Below are 9,416 nucleotides of genomic sequence, written 5' to 3'. Positions count from 1 at the left end.
AACATGCACACGCTTGTCGCCCATCAAGCGTGTGCCTACCGTGTACCCTCGCCCACCCAGTGCGCACCCCATCTGCCCTTCCCCTGTCGCATGCTCCGGTGCCCAGTGCCCATCTGCCCACATCTATGTGTGCGCCCCCGCCCATCTGTCGTGTCCTGCGCGCCCAACCCATCTTTTTTTGTCCATTGACACTCTTTTGACGGGTTTAGTGAGTTGTTTTGGAACCTAATTAGGGCTTTCTTGAATTTTTGTCCCTAAATTGAGTAAATTTGGATTTAAGGGTGATTTTAGGTAATTTTGAAATAACTAAGGATTAATTTGCAAAAAACCTAAAATTGAAAAAAATTAAGGGCTAATGAAGATATAAGGTGGAATTGGGTGCAATTATGGATTAATTAAGGACTATTTAAGCTTAAGGAACTATGGGAATGACCTGTGACCATGGGCTATATTTCAGGTCAATTTTGGATTAGAGGAACAAGTGTTCCAAAGAAGAGCTGATTAAATCATGAGTGGTTTATTTTCAAATGTTTTTATTAATATTCTATATACATATGGCATTATATTATATATGATTTGTGAAAATTGGAATGATCTATTTTATAAGTTTTCTACTGGTTAAACAGTTGGATTTAGATAAAATGTTTTATTTAAGGTTTGCAAGGAAACTTGTTTTATGTCAAATTTTTCTATATAGATTCTATGGAAATGATTTGTTGAATTGGAATCATTTAGTGGTTTTGACAGAAATAGATTTCAAATCACTAAATTGTGTGCCCGAAAAATGTCAGCATACATGCACCTAGCTGGGATTGTCAAGAGTACTTTGTTTGGCTGGGATTGTCAGTATGTCTCGAGTATGTGTGGCGAAAATTGTCGACATGTGCACATGGGATGGATTGTATTGGGTACAAAGTTTGATGAGGTTTTTTGAATCTTGAATGAATTTTTGTGGCATCTATCCCTCATATGTTGGAAATTTATGACCATGCCATTATGCTGTTTGGATATGTTTTACCTGTTGATGCTCGTGTTTGGAACTTATTTAGATATTTCAATACTTTGTTGGCTTATATTTGTTTAAAACATTTTCTATAAATGTTTTGAAAAGAAAACCTTATGTTCATATTAGAGTACCACACACTGGGTTTTCCAACTCATTCTTTTCTGTTTTTGTTTTTTGTCCCAAATAGTGGAAGATTCTGGGTGCCACATGAAGTCGAGGTTTGCCACACCACAGGATTAGTCTTCTTTTATAAGTTACAGTAACTTAGGGTTTGGATCGTTTAAAGTTGGATATGGAGTATATAAATAAATTGTATAAACATTAAAGTTGATTATTGAATAAATAATAATTTGAGTTATGTTGTTTTTTTACTAGTTATAAGAAGTTGACAGATAAAACAGGTTCAGGTGGACAGTAAGTATTACAAAAGGGTGGTATTCACTGTCCTCACATCTTCTTTTCGGTTAAAAAGGTAGTCTATGAAGGGGTGTGACAATGGGATCGAATGTTCTTTGTCTATGCATGGTGATTCCAATGTTGGTGCTCCCTTGGCCTCTGATGTTCCCTCTTCTGAGGTTGTGATTGAATAGGAGGTTGAACACCTTGACTCTCATTCCTCTGTTTCTGCGGATGAACCACTTGTTAAAGTCAGCATTACTTCTGGAATTGTTGCTGATAAAGGTACTGGAAATATTGTTATTCATTCTTCTGCAGTTAATGTTGTTGATTTGCTTGTAGTTTTTGAGAATGTTGATATGGTTTTTGAAAATGTTGCTCCTACTTCTCCTGTCCTAATTCATGCTGATATTGGAACTGTAACATTGGTACTACTATCGAAACTGGTTTTGATACTATGGTTCCTTTTGTTGATATTGAGAAATACTTCAATGTGCTTCTTGATGTTTCTGACATTCTTCTACACATGAGGATTTGGTGGATCCCAATTTGGCTAGTCAGGTTGCCTCTTCTTTCGGTGTCAATGCCTATTTCTGATGTTTGTGATGATTCTCCATCTTCTTCTATCGGTTCAAATGTTGTTAGACTTGTTTCTAACACTAGTTCTTTTGACGATATTATCTCGGATTCATCTGAGGATCATATTCCTTTTGTCTGCTTAGGTAAGTTAAAGAAGAATGTCTTCAGGGTTGTTATTAATGAGAGTGGTCCTTTTGCTCGTACTGGCTCGAAAGGGACTCCTTTCAAAAGGAAAGTTTTTTATTCTGACTCTGATCCTTTTGAGCATTTCTCTGGTTCAAGCTTTGAAGATGACATTGTTGTTGTCAAAGAAAAGTCATGCACAAGAGTTGGTCGGAGCAAGATCCTTCCAAATTTTCTTATTATTCCCCTTGATGGTGTATCATTTCATTGTGAGGACAATGTCTAGAAGTTGCGGTATGTGGTTCAACGTCATATTACTTATGAGAAAGTTTTATCTGAGCAGACTATATCCTGTTTATGGATTATGGATCTTATTTAACGTGTTGGTCTTCTCAAGACTGTTATTGATCTTGGGCCTTTCTATCCTCAATCGATGAAGGAGTTCACTGTCAACCTTCTTGCTAAGTTCAATGATCCCAACAGTCCTAATTATCATAAAGTTCATATGTAGGAAACTTATTTTTCCATTTCTTCTGCTGTTCTCAATGCCTACAGTGGATGTGATGAGTCTTCTCCTCTTGGAGATCCTCATCCCTCCACTGAGGACATTGTTTCTAAACTTACTTGAGACATTCATTCGGTTTGGCCACAGTCAGATCAGTTGTCTACTTCTGCTCTCAGTGTGAAATATGCTATTCTTTTTGTGATTGGCATTGCTAATTGGTGTACTTCGACACATCGGTCCAGTATTTCTTTTACACTTACTAGCCTTCTCTATCAAGTTGGAACCCTGTCTACTTTTAATTTTGGTGTGTTTTTGTATAATCAACCGCGTCGTCATGTTGACCTTTTTGCTATCAAGCTGCCTATTTGTTTACCACGGATATTTACTGGCATTTTACTGTCTCAATGCCCCACTATTCTCGGTTCGAATGATGCTTCTAGTCCTGCTCCCAAGGTTCTAAATCTTATTTATAAGATTTTTCCAGGTTCTCATGTTCCAGATAGTGTTCATAACATTCATCCTCCCAAGGCTACTGGCAATCCTCTTCTTAAGGATATTCACGTCCCTAAGGGTGGATTATTGATCCCAAATGAGCTTGGTTGGCACACACAGTTTTTCGCATTTTATCTTCTGAATGCATACCCCGAGTACTGTTATTTGTGAATTATCTGATTGCAGGTCTAAGATTCATGCTCTTATTTATCTCTTGAGCCTATCTCTTCCTCGCGATGATGGTGCCTTCTCTTCTCAACCTCCACCTTCTAAATAATTTTTTTTATAGTAAAATAGGGAGAATAATTGTTGTGGTTGTGGTTGGTTGCTATTTTGTTGGTTTTGTTGGTTTGATGTTGTTGTTGGTTTTTAGGGGATGGCTGATTTTTTTTTTTTTTTTTTTGTTATTTATGTTCTAGTGTTTGTTTTGATTTTGCTCGACTTATACAAGGGGCTCCTGATAAACGTGTGTGATGGTTATTAGTTCTCTTCCTTGCTTCTATGTGGTCGGATGGTTTGTTGATAAAAGAAAATCTATTGCCAAAAGGGGGAGATTGTTATGTTTTTGGTTGGCAGATAATATTTTCTTTTATCTCTTTTGTTGAATATTTTGTCTCCGACTTTTTGGGTGAATATTTGACTTTGGTTTTCTTACCTTGTTTGGTCATGGATCTTTTAGGTGATTCTTTTCCGTATATAGGTTCTTGTCGTGTACGTGGAATTCTTTCCTTCTTGGTGTTGTATTTAGTTGTATGCTTGCTCTTGATTTAGGGCAAGCCGTATGTTGTTGAGTAAGTTACTTTACTGAATGTTTTGTGATGAAAAGGACATTCGTCTAAATCGTGCAGATTGTATGAAAGGCAAAGAAGGTGAACTGGTCCTTTTGAAGCTTGGTCTGTCCAAGTCGATCTGTCATAATAGAGAAGTGCTGGTTGAGAAAGTATTCAACTAGTTGGTGAAAAGAAGGTGAAGTTGTTGCCGGTGGCATCAGATTTAAGGGGAGCCTGAATTTGCAGACTTATTCATAGCAATATCTAAGATAGGGGAAGCCTAAGCTGCTAGCTAGGATTCAATTATGTGTAAAACTGACAGTGTGTAATCTTATTTGAATTATAATTTATAAAATTAAGTTTTCTAGTGAATCTCTTTTCACCTAGGCCTAAAGCCTCCCAGACGTAGGTATGGTTACGCCGAATTGGGTTAACAATTTTTTGTGTCTCTCTATTCATCTTTCTTACGAATTTTATCTTTTATCTTTACCATTGTAAGTAACATTATTACAATCTTGTGTTTAACTAGTAATCCACCTATTTTTCATTTAGGTTTTAAGTTGATACAATTATTAGTTTAGAGTTTAAATTGATATTAGCCCCAAACTTCATTGTTTAAATTTATACGATTATTCGTTTATGGTTTAAATTTATATTTTTCCTTTTAAAAAAATTATTTTTTCTATATTTGTAAATTATTGTTTTAAATTTGGCTAGATTTGCGTATTTTTGTCTTATTTCGGTATCTGTGCAAGTTGCTTGTCTTCGATCTAAATTCCAACGTGGCCTTTTCAGAAAAACATTTTGAGTGCCTGAGACTTTGATTTTGAGAAATAATTATTATTTTTTTTTAATTTTTTAGTTTTAGATGTACCACTATTTTAAATGAGTTTTACTTTCCCCATAAATTTAATAAATTTTCTTATTAATTTTGGTGCATGAGATTTTGGTTTTTTTTATTTTTATTTTTAAATATAGAAAAATAAATTAAAATATTTACAAAATATAGCAAAATTTTAGAACTATCAATGATAGACACTGATAGAACCTATCAATGTCTGTGAGTGACATTGTTAGACAATGGTAGAAGTCTATAAGGGGCCGTTTGGATTGAGGTTTTCTCAATACTCAGGAATTAAGGATGTCTGGGAATAAAATTACTGGGAATCAAGGATGACTATGTTTGGTTGTGCATGAGAAAACAATGTCTGAGAATAGTATGTGTGGGAATAGTATGTGGGAATTAAAAAAAATTGAGATTATCCCTATCAAGCATTTGTTGAAATGTCTTGAATCTGTTTGTTGGCGCTTCGAACAACCAAGTACGGCGTGTCCTGGTAGGGGTTCGGGGGCTACGCCCCTGAAATCTATTCAGAATTCGTAGTGAACCACATATATTTGTGTGTCGATCTTCTCTATCTCTACGTTCCCTTTTTTTTGTGTTCTTTAATTGTCGATTTCGTAATAATACGATCGCTTAAATTATCTACACGATTGCTAAGCTCCGCTACACGATCGCTAAGTAACAAAACGCTATACGATCGCCTACCCAATGCTATACGATCCCTTACCAAATGCTATACGATCGCTTATCAAATGCTACACGATCGCTCAGCTCGGCTACACAATCGTTGAGTAACAAAATGCTATACGATTGCCTACCCAATGCCATACGATCGCCTGCCAAATGCTATACGATCGCTTACCAAATGTTACGTGATCGCTGAGCTCGGCTACACGATTGCTTAGCTTTGTTACACGATCGTTGAGCTCTGCTAGATGATCTCGAGTAACAAAATGCTATGTGATTGCCTACCCAATGCTATACGATCGCTTACATGTTATACGATCGCTTACCAAATGCTACACGATCACTTACCAAATACTACACGATCACTGAGTAACAAAATGCTATACGATCGCCTACCCATTACTATACGATCACCTACCAAATGCTATACGATCGCTGAGTAACAAAATGCTATACGATCACCTACCAAATGCTATACGATCACCTACCAAATGCTATACAATCGCCTATCAAATGCTACACGATCGCTTACCAAATGCTACATGTTTGCTGAGTAACAAAATGCTATATGATTTCACGGCTGGAAGAAAGGAAAATCGTAGTAGGAAGCGGAAGAAGAAATGAAAACCCACACTTCTCAATGGGTATGCAATTGCTCCATTTGTGTGGGTAAAAGATACCTAGGAATTGTCTTTTCCAAGGTAAATAAATAAATCCCACCAATCAACATGGGCTTTGTAAACTCATTCCCATTCACACCCTCTTTTCCCTCCAACCAAACGGCCCTTAAGTGTCTATCAAGTCTATCATTCATAGTTACGAAATTTTGCTATATTTTGTAAATATTTTCAGCAGTTTTACTATTTGAAATAATTTTTTTTTCATCTATTTTTAATTATCTATAAATACAACAAATCTATTCTAAATACAACAAATCCATTTTAATGCTCACGAAATATTAGTTATTTATTTGCATGTATGAAGTTCTAAAATGATCAAAATTCGATTAAATCTTTTCATAATTTGAAAGTTTGCTTTGGAGAAAAAAAAAATATACATATATGTATATTTCATTTTCAGAATTTTTTATATATTTTGATTTGAATGAATTTTTATTATCTCTTAAATTTTAGTTATTCATCCATCAAATTTTCCCCATCCATGTGTGTATGAGATTTGGTTGGTTTGAATTTGTTTTAGTTTTTTTCGTATTTTTTGAAAGATTTTTCCATTTATTTTTAATTACCAATATTTTAGAATTTGGCTGCTGTTTCAAATGCTCTTAAATTATTGGAAAACTTGATTTTGAAAAAACTCAAAATTAAGGCTTCATTTACAAATGATTTTGTCTTCTTTTTTTTTTTTCTATTTTTGAAATAAGTAAGGATTAGATGTACCCTCATTACTCTATCAGTTACATAACTAAAATAAAATAAAATAAAATAAAATAATCATTCAAAAAAAAATATCAAAGTGTCAAGTGACACACTTACATTAGGGTGCAGCAATTTTTTTTTTTTTTTAATTTAAGCATATTCGATCTAAATTTTCAATTATGATTTTCATTATATTAAAGAAACACTTAAATTTTTAGTGAAATTCTATATAAAAAAAAGCTTGAAAACTAAACTTTTTAGTTTTCAAATTTAGATTATAAACTTAAAATTTTAAAATCCAAAGAAAAAAAAAGGGGCCCAAGTTTGGTTCACTTTCATGTTTCAATTTAGTTTGATTTTAGAGCTAGTTGCATAAATAGAATTCAAGCCCAAAATAATAGAATATGTAGTACAATGATAAAATAATTGCATATAGAGATCAAAAAATGATAAAAGACTAAAAAATCCATGCCTAACTACCATTTTGTTCGCTTCTTCCCGGTTTTCTCAAATTAAAAGCTATCACTGATAGCAATTATCAGTGATAATCAGTGATAATCACTAATAGCTGCTATCAGTTGCTATTGCTGATAGCTTCTATCAATTGCTATCGATGATAGTTCTATCAGCGATAGCTTTCAATTTGAGAAAAATTAATACAATCTTGAAATATTAGCTTTTAATTTGCTATCAATTATCAATAACTATCATTGATTCATTTTCATCAATAGGAATCAACGTTGAAATATTACTACTTAAGGATATCAGTGGCTATCAATGATAGATTTATAAATAGTGATCAACTTTGAAAGAAGACCAACAACTTTGATTACCATAGTAGTTATCACTAATAATCTGTTATCATGGCTATCACTGATAGCAGCTATCAATCGTTATCACTGATAGACTTTCGTCAATTAGAATCAACCTTGAAATTTTAACACTTAAGGCTATCAATGATAGACTTCTATAACTGGTTATCACCTTTGAAAGAAACTCGATATATAGATATCACCTAAGTTTTATCACTGATATCACTAACATCACCCATATTGTGGTTATCAGTGATAGCTTCTTTCAATGATAACATCACTGATAACATGCTATCAATGATCTCATTGATATCATGCTATTAGTGATAGTTCTCTATCACCGATAACGTGCAATCAGTGGTAGCTTCTATCACCGATAACGTGCTATCGGGTAGCTTCTATCATCAATAACATGCTATTGGTATTAGTTTCTATCACTGGTAATATGCTATCAGTAGTAGCTTCTATCAATCATAGTCACCAAACATTTATAAGTCTCTTTTCTTTTCGATGATAGCTTCTATCATGGATAAACATGCTATTAGTGATAACTTCTAGGCATTCCACTTACATTTTAGTTCGAGATTCAACTTTATTAATTAAATTCACTAAGTTAGCTATCAATGATAGATTTCTATAAGTGGCTATTAGCTATGAAAATATAATAAAAAATTAAGCTATCAATGATAGAAAATATTAGTGGCTATCATTGATGAATTTTCATTTGCTATTTATATTTATTATTTGTTATAATAATCAAACTTGATGATTGGCTTATTGGTGTTAAGTCACTCATAAATTGAGTACTTTCAAGTCTTGGATACGGAACTCAACCTCATAATTCTTGTGAAAAAAAAAAGGAAGAAGAAAAAATTCAAATAAAGGAAAGAAAATTTTTAAAAATAAGAGAAAGAGTAAAAGCAAAAACTGAAAAAAGGAAAGAAAATTAAATAGAAAAAAGGATGCAAAAACCGGACAAATGAAAGAAAAACTAAAAAAGAAAAAGAAAGGGAAGAAGCAACAAATCGGAGAAAGAAAAGAAAAGAAAAGAAAATAATAAAAAAAAGATAAGGGAAGAAGCAAAAATCAGAGAAAGGGAAAAAAATAAAAATTAAAAAAGGGAATAAGCAAGAACCGAAGAAAGAAAAAAAAAAGAAATAAGCAAAAATCGAAGAATGAAAAGAAAATTTTAAAAAAGAAAAAAAGAAAAAAAAGGGAAAAAGAAGGAAATAAAAGAAAATAAAAATAAAGAAAAGAAGCAAAAATCGGATAAAAGAACGAATAAAATAAAATAAGGAAGAAGCAAAAAACTGAGAAAGAAAAGAAAATGAAAAAATGAAAAAAGGGAGGGAAGAAGCAAAAATCGAAGAAGAGAAAGAAAATAAAAAGATTAGAAAAATGTATAGAACAAGATAAGACAAGGGAGGGCAAAATTGAAAAATAAAATAAATCAAACATTGACTAATCAATTCATTCATATTTGCAAATATTTTAAAGATGTAATATATTTTTGGATTTTTCTCTTATTCTACTATGTATTACAAATATTCTTGATTTTAAACGTGTTTTAATTAACTCATCATTTTAGGATGGATTTAGTTGTCTATTTATGAAACAAATCTACTATGTTTATTTGCAATGCATACATAAAATTTGATATGTTCAATTTTGCCAATTACCTTTATAATTATAAGATTTTTTTTTATCTTTGGAGTTCGTTTGGATTGACTAAAGAGAAAAACTGTTTAAAATCAACTTTGAAAGTGTTTCAAATTTTATTTTAAATGGTTAGTCTCAAGAGATCAAGAATATGTTTGTGAGTGATT

Source organism: Benincasa hispida, chromosome 10 (genome assembly GCF_027475165.1).
Source record: "Benincasa hispida cultivar pf3 chromosome 10, pf3_genome.v1.1, whole genome shotgun sequence".
Lineage (NCBI taxonomy): Eukaryota > Viridiplantae > Streptophyta > Magnoliopsida > Cucurbitales > Cucurbitaceae > Benincasa > Benincasa hispida.
The sequence above is the reverse complement of the archived record's forward strand: the minus strand, read 5'-3'. Positions refer to the sequence as shown.